The sequence below is a fragment of the Sminthopsis crassicaudata genome, chromosome 4 (genome assembly GCF_048593235.1).
Source record: "Sminthopsis crassicaudata isolate SCR6 chromosome 4, ASM4859323v1, whole genome shotgun sequence".
Lineage (NCBI taxonomy): Eukaryota > Metazoa > Chordata > Mammalia > Dasyuromorphia > Dasyuridae > Sminthopsis > Sminthopsis crassicaudata.
The window spans coordinates 357,934,874-357,949,165 of NC_133620.1; positions in this window are offsets into that span (position 1 = coordinate 357,934,874).

Sequence of the window (14,292 nt, forward strand, 5' to 3'; positions counted from 1 at the left end):
ACACAGACTTTGTACAGTTTTGGTGATCTGAAAAAAAAGGAGAGATAGTTAAGGATTATGTGAGTTGCAAAATGAATTGTAGGTTACAGAAGGGAAAGGATGATCAGAAATAAGCACATTTTTAGGGAAAATGCCATAGAGAAATCACTGGGATAATTAGTTAAGATGCAAAAAAACTACAAGAAATGAATAAGATTAAAAGTCATTTTTAATAGAAAAATACCTTGAAGAAGAGTAATTTAAGTCAAAATCCTTTCAGAAAATTGAAGCTCCCACAGCAAATTCTCCAAGGTTCTAAAATTGGAATGAGTTAACTTTAAGAACCATCAGAATAGTTTCAAAGATCAAACAGCTGTCTGAAAACATTTAGGAAATGAAGACAAAAATAATGCAGTTAAGCACAAAATATCAGTCACACAAAGAAGTTAAAACAAAGACAATGATACTATATATAATAATAGATTCTTTCAAAAAGGAAACAAATTTGAATTTTAAAATGCAAATGTGGAAGAAATGAGAATAAACAAAAAAAAAGTTCTTTTTAACTGGACAAATAATTTGAGTGCTTTGCAAAATAAATACTTAATAATGCAGAACTTGAAGGGAGAATATGTAGAGATAATCTAAAGATTATAAGTATTTCAAGATATAAATAATGAAAATGAAATATTGTTTAAATTATTTTGCATGAATGAAATCAATGAACATGGAATCAATAGGAGACATGTAAAATGGAAAAATATTTGCAAAAATTTAATTATAATATATATAATATATAATTAATTTATAATTATAAATTATAAAATTAAAAATATTTGCAAAAATTTAATTATATGCAAAATAACTGGGAAATTAATGCAAATATATACAACTAAGTTCCATTTCTTCAAAGATGGTGCTGTATGCTTTCTTCAAATAAAGACAAACAATTTTAAAAGAATTTTAAGTTATTGCTGATAATATGAAAACATTTTCCAAATCACAGTGATCAAGTTAAGTAAAATGACTGAGATTTTACCACATAATCTGCAAACTGGCAAAGTTGGTGAAACAATATTAAATTTTGGAGGGGATGCAGGAAGATGAGCATATATACGCTCAGTAGATCCATGAACTTTTAAATCATTCTGGATATCAACTTTGAACTATATAAGAAAAGTGCCTAAGCTTTCCATACCTCTTAAGATACGAATCCTATTCTTAGGTATACATGATCATAGATTTAGAGCTGGAAGGCACTTTGAATCCAACTCCCACATTTTAAAGATCAGAAAACTGAAATGCAGAGAGAAAGTGACTTTATCAGGGTCACACAACTAGTAAGTATCTAAAGAAAGATTTAAACTCAGATTTTCTTGACTTCATATTTAGTACCTTAAACATCTCGTTGATCTGAGGAAATAAAAGAAATAGACATTTAAAGTAAAGTATCACTCTTTGTGATAGAGGACATCAACAATAACAACAACTGGAAACAAAGTAGATGTCCATAAATTAGGGACTAATTGGGGAAAAAATATGTGAATGTCATAAAATATTATTTTGTCATAATAAATACATGGTCTTTAGTGACACATGGGAAGATTTGTAGCAACCAATTGAAATGAATAAAACTAAAGGAACATTGTATATGTTGTCTACAAGAATATAAAATTTAAAAAGAATCAATAAAAGGAAAGTGAACTCTGAGTAACTGAAAAAAACAAAATTTTGAATACAGGAAAAGCAGTAATGAACTGTATCTTTATTCATTGCAGAAAGGCTCTATTTGACTCCCTGTACCCCAAACCTGCCACTAGACCTCAATTAAACCTAATTTCATTTAGGTACCCCTTATATAGTTCTCTTCATTATTACTTTCACCAATGAAATGGAATACAAACGATACTAATAGAAAAATATATACATTATTAGATGAAATCATTGTATTTCATATTTTGTCTTGTTAATCATTATCATAAGGAAAGGTTCAATATAAAGAGTTCTTCCTCCCATCTTAGAAATGTCTGATATATAAGCAAATGTGTCATTAAAACACATTGAAATGAAAGAATGCTACTTTGAAAAAAGAGACAATGTTCTGAATGATGGGGTTGAAATATGTAAAAGCCTCATTGATGAGGAAATCCCAAAACTCTTAAAACCTCCTTGGACTCTGCCTCAGGGAAGGGACTCCACCCCAAACAGTTTCATCCTTATCTGGCTCAATCCCAAAACCCATTGAATTCTATTCAAATTCTAACCCTGGCTGAAACTTAAGCCAGAAACCAACCTGGGACTCCACCCACGAGCCCCTTCAGATTGCCCAAAGCCCCCTATTATAAAAAGAGGCAAACTGGAGTCCATTCTTTGCAGAGGTCCCAAACATGGCATCCTTACGTCTGCCATGTCAAAGGATTTCTGCCCACTGGAACTCTGGTTCCAGTGCCCTTTATCTCTACCTTCAACTTTACTAACTAGATTTTACTTCCAAACCCCATAATAAACCTCTTTTATCAATCTAGGTTTTCAGATCTGTAAATTCCTTTACAGGGGACACTTGTACCACTAATAGACCTCATTTAACTCTGTATCTTTGCTCCGAATCCAAAGGGGTTGTAGCTCTATTTGACTCCCTGTACCCCAAACCTGCCACTAGACCTCAATTAAACCTAATTTCATTTAGGTACCCCTTATATAGTTCTCTTCATTATTACTTTCACCAATGAAATGGAATACAAACGATACTTTAAGGAACAAAAATCACATTTTTTTCAATGTAAGAGTGCTCCCCAAAGGGCAACAACAGGGCTAGTGTGCATATTCATGGGATCATAGGATATTGAACCAAAAATTAATCTTAGTTCTTCTTGCCTAACACTGATTTTAACAATAAAGCAATTGCTCCATAAAAATGCTAACTGGGCTATTGAGTTTGTATCCCAAAGAGATCTTAAAGAAGGGAAAGGGACCTGTATGTGCAAGAATGTTTGTGGCAGCCATCTTTGTGGTGGTCAGAAACTGGAAAGTATGTGGATGCCCATCAATTGGAGATTGGCTGAATAAATTGTGGTATATGAATAATATGGAATATTATTGTTCTATAAGAAATGACCAACGGGATGATTTCAGAAAGGCCTGGAGAGACTTACATGAACTGATGCTGAGTGAAATGAGCAGGACCAGGAGATCATTATATACTTCAACAACAATACTGTATGATGATCAATTCTGATGAACGAGGCCCTATCCAACAAGGAGATGAATCAAATCTGTTCCAATAGAGCAGTGATGAACTGAGCCAGCTACACTCAGAGAAAGAATTCTGGGAGATAACTATGAACCACTGCATAGAATTTCCAATCCCTCTGATTTTGTCTGCCTGCATTTTGGATTTCCTTCACAGGCTAAATGTACACTATTTCAAAGTCTGATTCTTTTTATTCATCAAAACAACTGTTTGGTCATGTATACATATATTATATTTAATTTATACTCTAACATATTTAACATGTATTGGTCAACCTGCCTTCTGGCGTGGGGGAGGGAGAGGGGAAAATTGGAAAAAATGGTTTGGCAATTGTCAGTGTTGTAAAATTACCCATGCAGATATCTGGTAAATAAAAACTATTAGATATGAAAAAAAAATGCTAACTGGCTTTTCAAAACTCACACTCATAAATAAGCCCCATATTCAGTACTCAACTCACATATTAAGACCTTCTAAATACATTTTCATTATCATTATCAATCACCATATGGATAATAAATTTGATTTCAAGTGTTTCTTTTTTCAAAAATAAACTTAAATTTGAGAGGGGGGAATTCTCAATTCATTTAATATGCTTTTATTTACAAACTAAATCTGATACTCCTTTCTCAACAAACATTTATAATAGATCTTCATTTGATTATTCCTATTCAATGTCTATCTCATGTACCATGCTTTGTATCTTTACAGAGATTTCTTATCAATTTCTTATCATTATTACCATTGTTACCATTATTATTCTTGAGTAATTCAAATTTTTAGAAAGATTTCAATAATCTCATTTGTGGTGATTCTAATGTCATGCAGCCAGTCCAGGTTTGATACAATGTATTACATTTGAAAAAAAGCTTTAAATGCATTAAGGACTTTTTGATTTTTCAGACACCTGCTTTGTTAACTTGGCTACTGATTTGGAGAATAGCAGTAGTAGAAGCCTGGAGCAGGCATAAAAAAGGGACATAGTAGGGCATATCAGGGGGGAAAAAAAAAAAAAAAAAAAAGATTTATTAAAGTTAGAATAACAGATTGAGACAGGCTCTAGAGAAAAGACATAATGAAACAGAGCATGATTAGAGACCCAGGACTACAATGAGAAATAATTAAAAGTAAGACTATAAATTTCAAGAAAGTCAGAGGCATGTAGGTAAGGCACAAAATGAATTGTTGTGATCAGAGAAAGTTTGACTGAATACCTAAAAGACCTTCCTGAGAGACTTGTTTGAATCAATTTATCCTCGAAATAGTAATATTAAATGATTTTTATATAGCACTTTATTGTTTTAATAGCTACACTGTATGAGGTAACATATTACCATATTTTATTTAACATATTAACATATTACAAAGAGGGAAACATCTTAAACCAGTTAAGTGATTTATTTGAACAAGAATTTGCAAAACTAAAGCTCTTTGTTCCAAGACTGGTACTTGTGCTTGAGAATACTCACTATGTCATCTACCCAAATGGAACACTTCCCTTCTTTTGTTGGAACTCTCCAAACTTCAGAAAGGTATTTGTGTTCCATTCTGATTGGATCAAAAATCATATATCTAGAATTGGAAGTGACCGTATAAGTCATCAAATGAAACCCTCTTCTTGTATAGATAAGAAAACATCTTTCCCCTTATCTAGGGAAACATTATAAAGGATAAGTTACTAACCCAAAGTTACATGGATATTAAGTGACAAAGACAAGATTTGAACCAAGTTTCTGATTGTAAATCCAGTACTTTCTAATGTAGCACAGTAGCAAATGTCTGTCTGTCTTTCTCTTTTTACATTTTTTTCTTTCTCCCCTCCTATCCCTTTCTCTCTCTTTCTCCCCACAATAGATTTAGTAATCAGCATCAAATAAAAGTAGGAAGAAATACTCTGACCTTACTTAAAGCTAAATTGATTGTTCATTGCTCACATAATTTAGCAAATTGGTCATAGCATCATTCTTTTGTAATCTATGGACTCTATGCCCCCTTAGTTAGCCTAGCTAAATCAATGTTATGATAACTCATAAGTTAAAAATCTTCCTTATCTGACCTTAAGACATTAATTGAGAGGAGCACACCCACAAAAGCCTTACTAATACTCACTAGAGTATCTGGTTTCTGCTTCATTACTTTAAGGAAAAGCAATTTTGTCACTACCACTGTACTAGGCAAGAAAATTCCTAATTATATAAATAGTATACAGTGTTTTCCTTTATAAATCAATTCATCTAATAGCACCTACATAGGGAAACATCTGTTTATTCTTTGCAAGAATAAAGCAAATTAATATATCTATTCAAGTTGCCAAGGAAGATGAGACTAGAGAAATGACTGCTGAGAAAGGTTCAGAAAAATTTTCTGTAGAAAGACTAGAAATTTTGATGCCTTGATTTTTCTGGAAAACCTGAACAATATATTTATAATCCAAGCACCAAAAGGTTCTACTTTCACAGAACATGAGTTACCATCCTGTAATTTTTAACACAGAACCAGAGACCACATTTGATTATGAAGTGAAGTAAAATTTAAATAAACTAGCCCAAATTAGTCAAGTGCCCAAGTGTTAAAGACAAGGAAAAAAAGAATTTGTGATCTAAAGCATTTAGATTAACCAGATCTGTGACCTTCCCCTAATATTTTGAATCCAAAGTATAGAAGTTTGAATTATCCATAAAGTGGCTTGCTGGGGAAATCACTCAGAAGGAATACAAAAGCAAAGATTTCTTGGAGTCCCTGAGACAAATGAATCTGTGTATAATAGTCAGGAATTTGAAAAATGGCTTCATAGTTGGCTCAAAGACCTTGAAAATGTTTCTCAAGGACTAGGGAATGAATTGATTTTGATATTAATGCTGAAATGACCAGCTACCTAGACTTTGCCCCTATCTATTCTAAATTATTCAGTTGTGGGACTCTAAATAAGAATTTCATAAATATGAAGGTCATTTTTAGGATAATTATTTCTTTCATGCAAGTTTATTTTTATTAAATATTTTGATTTTTAAAACATGTACACAGATTTTTGTTTTTAACATTGACCCTTGAATAGCCTTATGTTTCAAATTTTTCCCTCCTTTACCTCACCCTAGATGGCAAGCAATCCAATATATGCTAGCAATGTTAAAATATGTTTTAAATCCAATATATGTAAACATACTTATACAATTATTTTGCTGTACAAGAAAAATCAGATCAAAAAGGAAAGAAAATGAATAAAAAACCAAAATGCAAGCAAACAACAATAAAAAGAGTGAGAATGTTATATTGTAATGCACAATCAGTTCCCACAGTCCTCTCTCTGGATGTAGCTGGTTCTTTTCATTACAAGATCATTAAAACTGGTCTCAATCATTTCATTGTTGGAAAGAGTCATACTCATTAGAATTGATTGTCATATAATGTTGTTGTATGCAATGATCTCCTGGTTCAGCTCATTTTACTTAGCTTCAGTCTCTCTAGGCCTTTCTGAAATCATTCTGCTGGTCATTTCTTACATAACAATAATATTCCATGACATTCACATACCATAACTTATTTAGCCATTCTCTGATAGATATCCACTCAGTTTTAAGTTTCTTGCCACTAAGTAAAGGGTTGCCATAAACATTTTTGCACATGTAGGCCCTTTTCCTTCCTTTAAGATCTTTTTGAGTTATAAGTCCAGGAGAAACACTGCTGGATCATAAAGTATTCACAGTTTAATAATTTTTTGAGCATAGTTCCAAATACGCAAGTTTTATTAAGTGTATGTGTGTATGTATTTGTGTATACATACAAGTGTGTGTCAGCATCTGATAGGTCTTCTCTAATAATATGACCAATGTTACAACTTAAGAGCTAAAATTTATATTTTTGGGAAAAAAGAAACTATTCATTTAGGTTAAAAACAAAAGAGTATTTTTTTTCTTTTGAGACTATTTTCCAATGCTTACTCTTTCTTTCACTTTAAGATAGTATATAAGTATATACTTAATACTTTCCCTTCCCCACCAGTGGCAAAGGTACCTTACAATAAAATTTTCACTACTCAGGCAGTGCTGAGCCAGGAAATTTAGCCTCTGACTGCTGCCCTTGCCTTTTCCAAGCACAGGTCAGCAGCTAACAATTCTGATAATGCCTATATTGAGCATTACTTTGTGAATTTAAGAACTGCTGAGTCAGATCCTATCTAGGTATTCCCACTCAGATTCTTAATGGGACAATGACCACTGTGAAGTGGAATAAAGTGAGTCATGCCATGGTTACAAAAGATACTTCTTTTGAGTTGTACAGAGATCATAGAATTCAGGTAAATAGGAAATATCTATACATCTTTACATTCTATAGGTTGAATATAAAGTAATGAGTTAAGATGGTGGAGGAAAGTACTCTGCTGAGCTTTGCCAACATTACTTTCAAGAAATTTAAAAATAATTCCTTAAAAAAGAATTTGGGAATGATAGATTCCTCAAAAAAAAAAAAAAAAAAAAAAAAAGGATTGGGGTAAAACAAATTCCCCCAGACTTACAAGGTTGGCAGAAAAGGTCTGTGTCACTGTACTGGAAGTGGAGTGCAATTGAGTACAGGTTTCATTTCAGCAACTAGCAGAAGTTCTCAGGGAATAAATTAATCTGTAGCTTCTAGAGATCTTGAATCACAAAAGATAAAGCCCTTTTTTGGTGATGGATATAGGACTTTGTTATATTACATAGTTACACATCACAGTTTTAGGTTGACAAGGAACTCTATCACCCGATAAAGGGTATCTTTGCCACAGGGGACCCCTGGTTACAGTTTTAGGAAAGTAAACAAGGCTTCTGGGTCACTTACAAATCAGAACACAGGCAAGGAGATCACTGACTGCACTTCAGATGATGCCACCTTGGAAAAACTGAAAACACAGAAGTAGGGCTCAACTCCAACAAAATGTTACAAATCAATAAGTAGTCTAGGAAAATGAACAAACAATAACAACAAAAAGAATCTGATCTAGAAAGTTACTATAGTCACAGGAAAGATCAAAATATAAACTCAGAAAGATAAATTTAAAACAGCTTCATGCAAAACTCCAAAGAAAAATGTGAATTGGTCTCAAATGCCAAAAGAATTTTTGGAAGAGCTCAAAAAGAATTTAAAAAATAAAATATGAGAGACAGAGGGAAAAAAATGGAGGAAAATGAGAGTGATGCAAGAAAATCATGAAAAGGAATCAACAGTTTAATAAAGGAGTCACAAAAACTACTGAAGAATATGATATCTTAAAAAGCAAAAAAAGTTAAATGGCCAAAGAGGAACAAAAATTCTCTGAAGAGAAATATTTACAAAGCAGAATTTGTTAAATGAAGGAAAAAACATACTACACTTCAGTGAAGAGAGTAACTACTTTAAGAAAAGATGGATTAGTCAAGGGGAAAGGAAATACACTGAAGAAAATAATTTCCTAAAATGTAGAAATTGGCAAGTGGAAGCAAATGACTCCATGACACATTAAAAAACAATAAAACAAAATTTAAAATTAAAAAAAAAATTAAACTGTGAAATAACTCATTGGAAAAACAACTGACCTGGAAAATAGTCTGAGGAGAGATAATTTAAGAATTATTGGACTGACTGAAAGCTATGATATAACAAAGAGCCAAGGAATTATCAAGGATATCCTAGAATCATAGGGTAAAATAGAAATTGAAAGAGATTTCAAAATGAAAACTCCCAGGAATATTGTTGTCAAATGTCAGAACTCCCTGGTCAAGGAAAAAAAAATATTGCAAGTAGCCAGAAAGAGAAAAACAATATTGCAGAGACACAGTTAGGACAACATATCATTTAAAAACTTATTTTAAAAGATAGGAGGGCTTGAAATGTGATATTCCAGAAAGCAAGGAAGCTAGGATTACAAACAAGAATCATTTGCCCAGCAAAACTGAGGAAAAAAAAATCAATATTAAATGAAATAGAGAACTTCCAAGAATTCCTAATGAACAAATCAGAGAAGAATAGGAAACATGACTTTCAAATACAAAACCCAAGAGAAATGCAAAAAGGTAAATAAGAAACATCATAAGGTATTATGTAAGTTTAAGCTATTTATAAGAAGGTAAATATAATGCAAAAATGTAAAAAGTGGGAAGATGATACTGGTAACTCCTGAGAATATTATCATTATTAGGATAGTTAGAAAAAATAACAAATAGAAGGCACAACTATAGGCTATATGTGATGGGATAAAAAATAAAATTAAGGGGTAAGAAAGAGATTTGCATTGCTAGGATAAGGAAGAGGATTGTAGAATACAATATACTATCTCAAAAAAAGAGACACGAGATTTTACAGTGGAGAACAAGATGCAGGTAGTGGCAGACAATACTTGAACCTTACTCTCATTGAAATTGGCTCAAAGGAACCACATATATATTCAAATGGATATAGAAATCTTTCTTTCCCTACAAAAAATAGGTAGAAAAACATGAAGAGAAAAGGATAGCTAATAGAAGGGAGGTGATTTCAGAAGCTAAATACTTTTGTAGAGGGACAGACTAAAAAGAAGAGAGAATAAAAAAGGAAAAATAGGATGGAGTGATGGACATATGTAAATACAACAATATGTAATTACAAAAATATAATTACAACTCTGAAAAATAAAGCAAGTTTCTCTGTTTAAAGGCCTAATTTCTCAAATATATAAAGAGAACAAAATCAATTGCATAAGAATTCAAGTCATTCCTTAATTATTAAGTGGTTAATACTTATGAACAGGCAGTTTTCACATGAAGAAATCAAAGACATCAATAGTCATAGGAAATACGCTCTAATAACTATTGATTGGAAAAATACAAATTAAAACAACTCTGATATACTACCTCACATGTCTGATTGGCTGGTATGACATAAAAGGAAAATGACAAATATTGGAGAGAATTTGAGAAAATTGTGACATTAAAGGAGTGTTGATGAAGTTAAAAATTGATTCAATTATTCCGGAGAACAATTTAGAACTATGTGAAAGAGATATAAATCTATACATACTCTTTAACTTTAAAATACTACATTAGGGTTGAATCCCAAAAAGATAAAAAAAGAAAAGGACCTATATATACAAAAATGTTTATAACAATTTTTTGTTTGTTTGTTTTTGTGATGTGAAACAACTGGAAACTGAGGTACTGTATTAACTGAGGAAAGGCTGAATAAGTTATATATCAGTTTGATGGAATACAATTTTTTTAGCTTTTTATTTTCAAAATATATGCATTGTTTTCAACATTTACCTTTCAAAAACTTTTTGTTCCTATTTTTTCTCCCTCTCTCCAATATATTTCAATATATTCAATATATAATTCAATATATTTTAAACATGCACAATTCTTTTATACATATTTCCATAATTATCATGTTGCACAATAAAAAATCATATCAAAAAGGAAAAAAAAAAGTAAATAAAAAGCAAGCAAACAACCATGAAAAAGATGAAAACATTATGTTGTGGTCCACATGCAGTCCCCATAGTCCTCTTTCAGATAACTATTACGTCTATTAGAATTGACCAGAATCACCTCATTGAAAAGAGGCATGCTCATCAGAATTGTTCATCACATAATCTTGTTGTTGCTGTGTACAATGCTCTTGCTTCTACTAATTTCACTTAGCATTAGTTCTTATAAGTCTCTCCAGCCTTTTGTGAAATCATCCTGCTGATTTTTTCTTAGAGAACAATAATATTCCATAAGATTCATTTACCATATTATATTCATCCATTCTCCAACGATGGGCATCTACTCAGTTTCTAGTTCCTTGACACTACAGAAAGAGCTACTACAATTTTTTTGAACATGTATTTTTCCTTTTTTTATGTTCTCTTTGGGATTCAAGTCCAGTAGTGGCACTCCTGGATCAAATGTTATTCACAGTTTGATAGCCCTTTGAGCATAGTTCCATATTGCTCTCCAAAATGTTTGAATCAGTTCACAACTGATGGAGTACTACTTTGTTATAAGAAATGATAAGCAGGATGTTTTTTGGGGAAAAAAAAACAAACCTAAAAACATTGACATGAACTAATGAAAAAAGAAGCAATCAGAACCAACAGAACAGTGTACAAGTAAAAGGATGTTGAGTGAGTGAATCTCATTGTGGGAAGACATGAATAAAAGTCATGCATCATGAAGAGAAAAGAATGGATATCATCTACATTCTTGAAAAGGACTCTTAGATGATCTCACTGATTCATTAGAGAGTACTGTATGCATATTACCTGATTCATGCTAGAGAATGGGATCTTTGCATAGAGTAAGAAGAACAAAAACAACAACAAAAAGGTCTTTGCTTAATTTTTCTTATCTTCATACAAAATGTAGATTTGAACTTGATGGCTGCTCAGGTTTCTTTCTACTCTAAATCTATGATTTTTTTTTTTTGATATTTCCTTGGTCCATGGTTAAGATTGAAGTACCATAACTTACCTGGGGTTATATACCAACACATTTCTTCTATTATCTTCACTCTCCTTCTCCCTCAACGAATCTCAATTTTGCCTTTACCTTCTGCTCCATTCTGCTATTTATGATACAGATATTGTGGACAGCACATCTGTCACCTGATTTTTATTACAATTGAGGGAGCTAGCTATGAGGATATTCATTTTAATCTAACACAAGAGAATGCAGCATTTGAAGGTGAGACCAATTTAATAATCAACATTGAAAAATAATGATTTTATATTCAGAATTTAAAATGTTAGCTATATAAAGGTACACACCAATTAATTATCTTCAATAACAATGCCAATGATTTAATTGGAAGTCAGATTGATGTTATAGAAAGGGTCCTGACTTCAGTCACAAGACCTGGGTATGAAAACTGCCTAAGGCACTAAATGTGTGACCTTAAAAAAAAAATCATCTATCATATCTTATCTGTATGTATACATTGTATATAAAATTATGAACTGAGAAAATGACCTAAATTTCTTTCTGATTGCATTCCTATAGGTCTGTGATTCTGAGATTATTTACTCGTCATCATTTAATATAGTCTTGAAAGCCTTTCATTTAAATCCCCAGCTTATAAGTAGCATTCTTTGTACAGCAATGACTAGTTTTGTGGCAATGTTAATTTATTCTGGAATCATTATATCTGGCTTCAAATTTTGACAATCTTGTTGACTACTCATGTGACTTTAGGCAAATCACTTAACCTTTTTGGATATTAATTTCCTCACCTATTAAAAGTGAAGAGCAGTTAAATTCTATTATCTTTAAGGCCTTTTTCAAGTGTAAAAGAAATAAAAATGAACTTCAGACTTGCTGTGGATTGTTCATCTTGTAGGATAGTACAAGGTCACAGTTAGAGAACTCGGGTCCTCTTGAATTCAGGGCTGATGCTCTATCCACTGCGCCACCTACCTGCCCTGCTACTGATCATTTTAAAAATAAGTGGAACAAAAGGTTTTGCAATTGTCAATGCTGAAAAATTACCTATGCATAAATTTTTTGTTAAAATTAGTTAATTATACTCTATGGTGTTTTTAATAGGAATGGGTGTTGGATTTTATCATATGCTTTTTCTGCATCTATTGAGATAATCATATGATTTTTGTTAGTTTGGTTATTGAAATAGTTGTTCATGCTGATAATTTTCCTAATATTGAACCAGCCCTGCATTCCTGTTATAAATCCTATTGGTCATAATGTATTATCCTGGGGATGACTTTCTGTAATCTTGTTGCTAATATTATATGTAACATTTTTGCATCAATATTCATTAGGGAAATTTGTCTATAATTTTTTTTCTCTGTTTTCAGCCAATCCTGGTTTAACTATCAGCATTATATCTGTGTCATAAAAGGAATTTAGTAGTACTCCTTGTTTCTCTATTTTTATAATTTTTTATATTGTATTGCAATTATATAGTATTGCAATTAATTGTTCTTTGAATGTTTGGTAGAATTCATATGTAAATCCATCTGGCCCTGGAGAATTTTTTTCTTAGGGAGTTGATTAATAGCTTGTTCTATTTCTTTTTCTAAAATAGGACTATTTAAATAATTTATTTCTTCTTCTGCTAACCCGGGTAATCTTTATTTTTTGTAGATATTCCTCTATTTAATTTAGATTATCAAGTTTCTTGGCATTTAGGCAAAATAACTCCTAATTATTGTTCTAATTTCCTTTTCATTGGTTGAAAGTTCTTCCTTGTCATTTTTGAAACTAATAATTTGATTTTCTTCTTTCTCTTTTCTTATCAAATTAACTAAAGGCTTATCTATTTTTTTTTCATAAAACCAACTCTTAGTGTTATTTATTAATTCAATAGTTTTCTTATTTTCAGTTTTATTAATCTCTCCTTTTATCTTCAGAATTCCAATTTTAGTATTTAATTGAAAGTTTTAAATTTGTTTCTAGTTTTTTTTTAGTTGTTCACCCAATTCACTGATTTCTCTTTTTCTATGTTATGCAAGTAAGCATCTAGAGATATTAAATTTCCCATTATAATGGCTTTGCCTGTATCCCACAAATTTTAGTATGTTATCTCACTATTGTAATTCTTTTGGATAAAGCTATTGATTGTTTCTATGATTTGCTGTTTCATCCATTCATTCATTCTTTATTTTATTTAATTTATTATTATTTAATTTCCAATTCATTTTTAGTCTATTTTCTCCTGGCTTTATTGCATGTGATTTTTATTGCATCATGATCAGAAAAAAATGCATTTACTATTTCTGGCTTTCTGCATTTGATTTTGAGGTTTTTATACCCTAACACATGGCCAATTTTTTTTTCCATGAACTGCTAAGAAAAAGTAAACTCCTGTCTCCATTCAATTTTCTCCAAAGATCTATCATACCTAACTATTCTAAAATTGTCTTTACATCCTTAACTTCTTTCTTATTTATGTTGTGCTTCAATTTATCTAGTTCTGAGAGATCAAGTTTGAGATCCCCCACTAGTATAGTTTTGCTGTCTATTTCTTCTTGCATCTCTCTTAACTTCTCCTCTAGGAATATGGTATCCCTCAGTCCATATATATTTAGTATTCATATTGCTTCATTACCTATGGTAACCTTTAGTAAAATATAGTTT